Genomic DNA, 10,064 nt, shown 5'->3' with positions numbered 1-10,064 from the left:
AGGTAAATATATACAATATTAGTCAGTAAGACAAGATATGAAGGGTGTTACCAGTATATATACAAGGTAAATATATACAATATTAGTCAGTAAGACAAGCTCTGAAGGACGTTACTAGTATATATACAAGGTAAATATTTACAATATTAGTCAGTAAGACAAGATATGAAGGACATTACCATTATATATACAAGGTAAATATATACAATATTAGTCAGTAAGACAAGCTCTGAAGGACGTTACTAGTATATATACAAGGTAAATATATACAATATTAGTCAGTAAGACAAGCTCTGAAGGACGTTACTAGTATATATACAAGGTAAATATATACAATATTAGTCAGTAAGACAAGCTCTGAAGGACATTACCAGTATATATACAAGGTAAATATATACAATATTAGTCAGTAAGACCAGCTCTGAAGGACGTTACTAGTATATATACAAGGTAAATATATACAATATTAGTCAGTAAGACCAGCTCTGAAGGACGTTACCAGTATATATACAAGGTAAATATATACAATATTAGTCAGTAAGACAAGCTCTGAAGGACGTTACCAGTATATATACAAGGTAAATATATACAATATTAGTCAGTAAGACAAGCTCTGAAGGACGTTACCAGTATATATACAAGGTAAATTATATACAATATTAGTCAGTAAGACAAGATATGAAGGACATTACCAGTATAATACAAGGTAAATATATACAATATTAGTCAGTAAGACCAGCTCTGAAGGACGTTACCAGTATATATACAAGGTAAATATATACAATATTAGTCAGTAAGACCAGCTCTGAAGGATGTTACCAGTATATATACAGGGTAAATATAAACAATATTAGTCAGTAAGACAAGCTCTGAAGGACGTTACCAGTATATATACAAGGTAAATATATACAATATTAGTCAGTAAGACAAGCTCTGAAGGACGTTACCAGTATATATACAAGGTAAATATATACAATATTAGTCAGTAAGACAAGATATGAAGGACATTACCAGTATATATACAAGGTAAATATATACAATAATTAGTCAGTAAGACAAGATATGAAGGACATTACCAGTATATATACAAGGTAAATATTTACAATATTAGTCAGTAAGACCAGCTCTGAAGGACGTTACCAGTATATATATACAAGGTAAATATATACAATATTAGTCAGTAAGACCAGCTCTGAAGGACGTTACCAGTATATATACAAGGTAAATATATACAATATTAGTCAGTAAGACCAGCTCTGAAGGATGTTACCAGTATATATACAAGGTAAATATATACAATATTAGTCAGTAAGACAAGCTCTGAAGGACGTTACCAGTATATATACAAGGTAAATATATACAATATTAGTCAGTAAGACCAGCTCTGAAGGACGTTACCAGTATATATACAAGGTAAATATATACAATATTAGTCAGTAAGACCAGCTCTGAAGGATGTTACCAGTATATGTACAAGGTCAATATATACAATATTAGTCAGTAAGACAAGCTCTGAAGGACATTACCAGTATATATACAAGGTAAATATATACAATATTAGTCAGTAAGACAAGCTCTGAAGGACGTTACTAGTATATATACAAGGTAAATATATACAATATTAGTCAGTAAGACCAACTCTGAAGGACGTTACTAGTATATATACAAGATAAATATAATACAATATTAGTCAGTAAGACCAGCTCTGAAGGACGTTACCAGTATATATACAAGGTAAATATATACAATATTAGTCAGTAAGACAAGATATGAAGGACGTTACAGTATATATACAAGGTAAATATATACAATATTAGTCAGTAAGACCAAGCTCTGAAGGACGTATCCAGTATATATACAAGGTAAATATATACAATATTAGTCAGTAAGTACAAGATATATACCAGTTATAACAAGGTAAATATATTACAATATTAGTCAGTAAGACCAGCTCTGAAGGACGTTACCAGTATATATACAAGGTAAATATATACAATATTAGTCAGTAAGACAAGCTCTGAAGGACGTTACCAGTATATATACAAGGTAAATATATACAATATTAGTCAGTAAGACCAGCTCTGAAGGACGTTACCAGTATATATACAAGGTAAATATATACAATATTAGTCAGTAAGACCAGCTCTGAAGGACATTACCAGTTATATATACAAGGTAAATATATATCAATATTAGTCAGTCAGACAAGCTCTGAAGGACGTTACTAGTATATATACAATGTAAATATATACAATATTAGTCAGTAAGACCAGCTCTGAAGGAACGTTTCTAGTATATATACAAGGTAAATATATTCAATATTAGTCAGTAAGACCAGCTCTGAAGGACATTACCAGTATATATACAAGGTAAATATATACAATATTAGTCAGTAAGACCAGCTCTGAAGGACGTTACCAGTATATATACAAGGTAAATATATACAATATTAGTCAGTAAGACCAGCTCTGAAGGACGTTACCAGTATATATACAAGGTAAAATATATACAATATTAGTCAGTAAGACCAGCTCTTGAAGGACGTTACCAGTATATATACAAGGTAAATATATACAATATTAGTCAGTAAAGACAAGCTCTGAAGGATGTTACCAGTATATATTACAAGGTAAATATATACAATATTAGTCAGTAAGACCAGCTCTGAAGGACGTTACTAGTATATATACAAGGTAAATATATACAATATTAGTCAGTAAGACCAGCTCTGAAGGATGTTACCAGTATATATACAAGGTAAATATATACAATATTAGTCAGTAAGACCAGCTCTGAAGGACAAGTATATGAAACTAGTAAATATATACAATATTAGTCAGTAAGACCAGCTCTGAAAGGACTATACCATATATATACAAGGTAAATATATACAATATTAGTCAGTAAGACAAGCTCTGAAGGACGGTACCAGTATATATACAAGGTAAATATATACAATATTAGTCAGTAAGACAAGCTCTGAAGGACGTTACCAGTATATAACAAGGTAAATAATATACAATATTAGTCAGTAAGACAAGCTCTGAAGGACGTTACTAGTATATATATACAAGGTAAATATATACAATATTAGTCAGTAAGACAAGCTCTGAAGGAGGACGTTACCATACATATACAAGGTAAATATATACAATATTATCAGTAAGACAAGATATGAAGGGACATTACTTAGCAGTATATAATACAAGGTAAATATATACAATATTAGGGTCAGTAAGACAAGCTCTGAAAGGGACGTTTACTAGTATATATACAAGGTAAATATATACAATATTATCAGTAAGACCAGCTCTGAAGGACGTTACCGTATACTAGTATATATACAAGGTAAATATATACACAATATTATTCAGTAAGACAAGCTCTGAAGGACGTTACCAGTATATATACAAGGTAAATAATATACAATATTAGTCAGTAAGACAAGATCTGAAGGACATTACCCAGTATATAATACAAGGTAAATATATAGCAGCATATTAGTCAGTAAGACAAGCATCTGAAGGTACGTTACTAGTATATACAAGGTATAAAATATATACAATGATTAGTCAGTAAGAAATGCCACTGAAGGACATACCAGTATATATACGAAGGTAAATAATACAATATTAGTCAGTAAGACCAGCTCTGAAGGACGTTTACTAATATATATACAAGGTAAATATATACAATATTAGTCAGTAAGGACAAGCTCTGAAGGACATTACCAGTATATATACAAGGTAAATATATACAATATTAGTCAGTAAGACAAGATATGAAGGACATTACCAGTATATATACAAGGTAAATATATACAATAATTAGTCAGTAAGACAGAGCTCTGAAGGCACGAGTTACTATGTATATATACAAGGTAAATATATACAATAATAGTCAGTAAAGACAAGCTTCTGTAGGTGGTTACTAGTATATATACAAGGTAAGATATATACAATATTAGTCAGTAAGACATAGCTCTGAAAGGACGTTACTAGTATATATACAAGGTAAATATATACAATATTAGTCAGTTAAGACAAGCTCTGAAGGACTGATACTGAGTATATATAGCAAGGTAAGATATAAACAATATGTAGTCCAGTTAAATGACAACTCTAAGGACCGGTACAGTATATATACAAGTAAATATATACATATATTAGTCAGTAAGACAAGCCCTGAAGACATTACCAGTATATATACAAGGTAAATATATACAATATTAGTCAGTAAGACAAGCTCTGAAGGACGCTTACTATCTTATATATATACAAGGGTAAGATATATACAATATTAGTCAGTAAGAACCAAGCTCTGAAGGACATTACCAGTATATATACAAAGGTAAATATTCTACAATATTAGTCAGTAAGACAAGCACTGAAGGACGTTACTAGTATATATACAATGTAAATATATACAATATTAGTCATTAAGACCAGCTCTAGAAGACGTTACTTCAGTATATATACACGGTAAATATATACAATATTAGTCAGTAAGACAAGTCTCTGAAGGACGTTACAATATATATACAAGGATATACAAGTAAATATATACAATATCAGTTCAGTCAATAAAGAAGACAAGATCTAGAAGAGACATTACCAGTATATATATACTAAGGTAAATATATACAATATTAGTCTGTAAGACAAGCTCTTGAAGGACGTTACCAGTATATATACAAGGTAAAATATATACAATATTAGTCAGCTAAAGACAAGCACTGAAGGGACGTTACCAGTATATATACAAGGTAAATATATACAATCTATTAGATCGGTAAGACAAGAAAGAAGGACATTAAACCAGTATATATACAAGGTAAATATATACAATATTAGTCAGTAAGACAAGCTCTGAAGGACGTTACCAGTATATATACAAGGTGGGGGGGGGGGGGGGGGGGGGGGGGGGGGGGGGGGGGGGGGGTAAATATAATACAAATTTAGTCAGTAAAGACCAGCATCTGAAGGACGTTACCAGTATATATACAAAGGGTAAATATATACAATATTAGTCAGTAAGACAAGCTCTGAAGGACGTTACCAGTATATATACAAGGTAAATATATACAATATTAGTCAGTAAGACAAGATATGAAGGACATTACCAGTATATATACAAGGTAAATATATACAATATTAGTCAGTAAGACAAGCTCTGAAGGACGTTAAGCTATTACAGACAAGGTAAATATATACAATTATTAGTCAGTAAGCACAAGTCTGAAAGGATGTTACCGAGTACATATACAAGGTAATTAAATATATACATATTAGTCAGTAAGACAAGCTTCTAGAAGGACGTTACTAGTTATATATACATAGGTACAATATATACAAATATTAGTCAGTAAGACATGCTCTTGTAGGTTGTTACCTAGTATATATACAAGGTAAATATATACAATATTAGTCAGTAAGACAAGCTCTGAAGGATGTTACTAGTAATATATACAAGGTATAACAAGGTAAATATATCAAGAGGTATATATATCAATATTAGTCAGTAAGACAAGCTCTGAAGACGTTACTAGTATATATACAAGTTAAATCTATATACAATATTAGTTAGTCAGTAAGACAAGCTCTGAAGGATTTTACCCAGTATATATACAAGGTAAATATATACAATAATTAGTCAGTAAGACAAGCTCTGAAGGATCGTTACTAGTATACTATACAAGGTAAATATATACAATATTAGTCAGTAAGACCAGCTCTGAAGAGACATAACCATTAGTATATAACAAGGTAAATATATACAATATTAGTCCAGTAAGGATACAAGCTCTGAAGGACGTTACCAGTATATATACATGGAAAATATATTACAATAATTAGTCAGTAAGACAAGCTACTGAAGGACGTTACAAGTATATATACAAGGTAAATATATACAATATTAGTCAGTAAGACAAGCTTCTGAAGGACGGTTCCTAGTATATATACAAGGTAAAGTACAATATTAGTCAGAAAAGACAAGCTTAGGACAGTAAGGTAAAATATATACAGTAGACATAAGACCATCTCTGAAGGACCTTACTAGTATATATACAAGGTAAATATATACAATATTAGTCAGTAAGACAAGCTCCTGAAGGACGTTACCCAGTATTATATACAAGGTAAATATATTACAATGATTAGTCAGTAAATACAAGATATGGAAGGACAATTAACCAGTACAAGGTAGAATATATACACTATTATAAGACAAGATAATAAGGGTGTTACGCAGTACATATACAAGGTAAATATATACCAATATTAGTCAGTAAGACTAAGACTCTGAAGGGACGTTACCAGTATAGTATATAAATATATGACAAGGTAACAAGATAAGGACATTACAATATACAAGGTTAGCAATCAGTAAGACCAGCTCTGAAGTACGTTACCATATATACCAGGGTAAATAAATACAATAATAGTCATAAGACCAGCTCTGAAGGATGTTTACCATATATAAACAAGGTAAAAATATACAATTATTATGTCAGTAAGACAAGCTCTGAAGGACGTTACCAGTATATAAACAAGGTAAATATATACAATATTAGTCAGTAAGGACAAGCTCTGAAGGACGTTATATTATACACAGTATATATATTATGTCATTAGGTAGAAGGATATATGTATACAATATTAGTCAGTAAGACAAGCTCTGAAGGACATTACCAGTATATATACAAGGTAAATATATTACCCCATTATTAGTCAGTAAGGACAAAGGTTAAATCTGTAGGACGTTACCAGTATATATACAAGGTAAAATATATACAATATTAGTCAGTAAGACCAGCTCTGAAGGACGTTACCAGTATATATACAAGGTAAATATATACAATATTAGTCAGTAAGACAAGCTCTGAAGGACGTTACCAGTATATATACAAGGTAAATATATAACAATATTAGTCAGTAAGACCAGCTCTGAAGGACGTTACCAGTATATATACAAGGTAAATATATACAAAATTTAGTCAGTAAGAACAAGCTCTGAAGGATTGTTACAAGTATATATACAAGGTAAATATATACAATATTAGTCATATAAGACAAGCACTGAAGGACCGTTACCAGTATATATACAAGGTAAATATATACAATATTAGTCAAGTAAGACGAGCTCTGAAGGACGTTTACCAGTAATATATACAATGTTATAATAAATACAAATATTAAGTGGACCAGTAAGACCAGCTCTTTGAAGGAACGTTTACCAGTTAATATATACAAGGTAAAATATATACAATTATAAGTCAGCTAAGAACATGCTCCTGAAGGACGTTAACAGTAAATATACAAGGTAAATAAATACAATAAATACGTCAGTAAGACCATCTCTGAAGACGTTACCAGTAATATACATACAAGGTAAAATATATATACAATAATAGTCAGTCCAAGACAATCCTCTGAAGACATTACCAGTATATATGACAAGGTAATAAAAACAATATTATTCGGAAATCACCAGACTGCTGAAGGAATGTTACCCATATAAAAAAACAAGGTTAAATATATACAATAGTTAGTCAGTAAGACCATCTCTGAAGGATGTTACCAGTATATATACAAGGTAAAAATATACAAATGATTAGTCATAAAAGACCAAGCTCTGAAGGATGTTACTAGTAAATATAACTAAGGTAAATAGTATACAATATTAGTTCAGTAAATGACAAGCTCAGAAGAGACGTTACCAGTATAGTATACCGAAGTGTAAAATATAATGCGATAATTAGTCAGTATAGACAAGCTCTTGAACGGATGTTACCAGTATATAAACAAGGTAAATAATATACAAATAATAGTCAGTAAGACAACAGCTCTGAAGGACGATTACCCGAGTATATATACAAGGTAAATATATACACAATATTAGTCAGATAAGACAAGCTACTGAAGGACTTTACCAGTATATATACAAGTAAATAAATACAATATGAAGTCAGTAAGACCCAGCACTGAAGGATGTTACCATTATATATATACAAGGTAAATATATACAATATAGAGTCCAGTAAGACCAGCTCTGAAGGGATGTTACCTTGGAGGTATTATATACAAGAGTAAATATATACAATATTAGTCAGTAAGACCAGCTCTGAAGGACGAGATACCAGTATATATACAAGGTAAATATATAGCAATATTAGTCCAGGGTAAGACCAGCTCTGAAGGACGTTAGCCAGTATATATACAGTGAGGTAAATATATACAATATTAGTCAGTAAGACCAGCTCTGAAGGACGTTACCAGTAATATATACAAGTTAAATATATACAATATTAGTCCAGTAAGACCAGCTCTGAAGAAGGTTACCAGATATAATACAAAGGTAAATAAATACAATAATGAGTCAGTAAAGACAAGCTCTGAAGGACGTTACCAGTAAATATATACAAGGAAAAATATATACAATATTAGATCAGTAAGACCAGCTCTGAAGGATGATACCAGTATATATACAAGGTAGATAAATACAAAATTAGTCAGATTAAGACAAGCTCAGTAATGACATTACCAGTATATATACAAGGTAAAATATATTCAATATAGAGTCCAGTAAGAGACAGCTCTGAAGGTATGTTAGCCATATATATATACAATGTAAATATATACCAATAGATAGTGTCAGATAATACCAAGCTCTGAAGGACAGTTACCGAGTATATAAAACAAGGTAAAATATATACATTATTAGTCATGTAAAAGACCATCTCTGAAGGATGATTACGCTAGAAAATATACATCAGGTAAATATATACAATATTAGTCAGTAAGACCAATCTCTGAAGGATGTAACCTAGTTATATAAACAAGGAAAATATATGACAATTATGTAGGTACCTGTACAGACCAAGCACTGAAGGACCGTATACTAGAATATATACAAGGTAAATTTCAACAAATTTTAGTCAGTAAGACAAGCTCAGAAGATGGTTTACAGTTAAATAAACAAGGTTAAGATAAATACAATATTAGGTCAGTATGAACAAAGCTCAGAAGGACGTACCAGTATATATTCAAGGTACACATATACAATATAGGTCAGTAAGACAAGCACAGAAGGATGTTTTACTAAGTAAAGTATACAAGGATAACTATATACAGATAATATTCAGTCAGACCAGCTCGTGAAGGATGTTACCTATATATTATTAACAAAGGTAAATATATACAATATTAGTCAATAAGTACAAGCACTGAAGGACATTACCAGTAAAATAGTACCAAGGTGTAAATATCATACAAAAATATGTCAGTAAGACAAGCTCTTAAGGAAGTATACCAGTAATAGCATACCAGGTAAATATATACAATATAAAGACAGTAAGTACCAGCTCAGAAGGACTTTTCTAGTATATATACAATGGTCAAATATATACAATAGTTAAGTCAGTATGAACGCACTCTGAAGAACGTTACAAGTAAATATACCAGGTAAAAATACCAAAGAAGTAGTTCCCAGGTAAGACCAGCTCTGAAGGACGTTACACTAGTATAAATACAATGTAAATATATACAATATTAGTGAGTAAGACAAAGCTCTGAAGGACTGTTACCAGTATAAATACAAGGTAAATATAGACAATCATTAGTAGTAATTAGCGACGCATCATGCTGAATGACGATTAACCTTAATTATGAAAAACAAGGTAAATCAATACAATGAAGTATTCAGTAATACCATCGTCAGAAGGATGTGAACTAGTATATATACAAGGTAAAGTATAAACAAAAATTATTCCAGAAATACCATCTCTGAAGACAAATGACCTAGTAAATATACAATGTAAAATGAAAATACAAAATTATGTACAGTAATGGACCAGCTCTGAAGGACGTTTTACCAGTATATGTACAAGGTCATATATATACATTATAAGTCATAAAGACAAGCTCAGTAAGGACTATACTAGTATATCAAGGAAAAAATAACAATATTAGTCAGTAAGACCAGCACTGAAAGGAACGTTACCCAGTATATATACAAGGTAAATACATACAAATATTAGTCAGTAAGACAAGCTCTGGAAGGAC

The sequence above is a fragment of the Argopecten irradians genome, chromosome 1, assembly GCF_041381155.1.
Source record: "Argopecten irradians isolate NY chromosome 1, Ai_NY, whole genome shotgun sequence".
Classification (NCBI taxonomy): domain Eukaryota; kingdom Metazoa; phylum Mollusca; class Bivalvia; order Pectinida; family Pectinidae; genus Argopecten; species Argopecten irradians.
The sequence above is the reverse complement of the archived record's forward strand: the minus strand, read 5'-3'. Positions refer to the sequence as shown.